Raw genomic sequence first — 1,639 nt, forward strand, 5'->3', positions numbered from 1 at the left:
ATAATCATCTACAGTTGGTTGACAACCAGGAACTGAATGGTGATTCATTAATTGGTCTTTGTGGTGGAGGGAGTCTTTATATTGTAGAGGTACAGTATTTTATTTTTTGTGTGACTTGCATGCATACAGCTATTAAAGTAGTGTGTGCATGAGCACTGTATGTGTATAAAAATCAACCTTTTGTACATATTTTAGTCATAAATAATGTTACCATCAGAGAGGAAGAGAGTTAAATTTAATGCCTTTTTAAAAAGTCACATTTATTTCTTGTCTATAAACCACACATACATTGCACCCATACATAGTTATGCTTGAAGAATAAAAAATAGTAATTATAATATCTTTTCTCATTTATCAGGATTTTGATGTTTCTCTGACGGAATATGAGGCATGTCAATTATTGTTGTTTTATTGTGATTTCATTTATAATTTTATTTATCATTTTTAGCCCCCGTGTTCTAATGAATTTGAAGATCGACCTAATAATGATCACAAAGTAACTGGGTTTAATAGTGATTTATCATGTTATAAATTGTAGGAAACTGAGCAATTGAAAATGGAACCGGATATCATTCTCCAAGAGGAAGATGATCACAGTGATTCACAGGTGGTCATTGCTTATGTCCATGTATACACTTTGTTTTAGGCCTTTTAGTTGCATGTAGTATTTTTTTCATTTAACTTTAAAATTTGTGTACAATATACCTAAGCATTCTGCATTAATCTGGGTTGCATTTTTTTATTTTGATGTAGGCAAGCCTAACTCATGGTCCTGTATTATTTGTTGAGAATAATTCTGGAACATTTGATCCTGTTCCAATTTATGGACAGTCAGAACCAGTATGAATGAGCTTACTTTTTGTCATTGTTTCAATTTCTGTAGGTCAAGTATTGTGTCCCTGAAGAGCCTTTTGAGTCAGTTTTGAGTTCAGGTATAGTTATTTTGATTGTTACTAAAGTCACTATTTCTGGTCCCATGCACACTTGTCTTTCATAGCTATGAGTGAATGCGACAAGTTCATGTGTTCATTAACTCTCACTGATGGAAGTTACACAGTCAGCCGAGAAAGGATTTATCACAATGTTTTAGAGCTGTACAGTTCAGATGCTATTATTTCACATTACCCGGTAACGATGGAATTCAAAGGGGAACTGGCACTTGATGCAGGTGGTGTAAAAAGAGATGTCTTTGCTACCTTCTTTGAAGAAATGTATCGTACTCTTTTTGATGGTTCTTCTCTAGTGACACCATCAGTTCGACCTGGAGTAAGCTTTGACACAGTCGTTATCATTGGGAAAATAATTTCCCATGCATACTTAGTTTCTGCTGTACTTCCAGTACGTATTGCTTTTCCATGCCTGGCAGCTGTTCTTTGCGATGACTATAATAAGAGCAGTATTCCAGACAATATCTTAGTTGAAACCTTACTCAATAGTTTCAGTCACTATGATGCTCTAGTTTTTCTGCAGGCAAGGGAAGAAGTAAAGAAGAGCAACACTACCTTTTCTGATATGATTAATAATAATTTGATTCGAGTTTTGAGTTATTATAACTGCAGCACTCTTCCTACTCCAACTAATCTTGAAAATCTTTTACTTCAAGTTGCTACGTACGAAATTTACATGAAACCAGCTTCTG

Source organism: Amphimedon queenslandica, unplaced genomic scaffold (assembly GCF_000090795.2).
Source record: "Amphimedon queenslandica unplaced genomic scaffold, v1.1 AMPQUscaffold_10361, whole genome shotgun sequence".
Taxonomy (NCBI): domain Eukaryota; kingdom Metazoa; phylum Porifera; class Demospongiae; order Haplosclerida; family Niphatidae; genus Amphimedon; species Amphimedon queenslandica.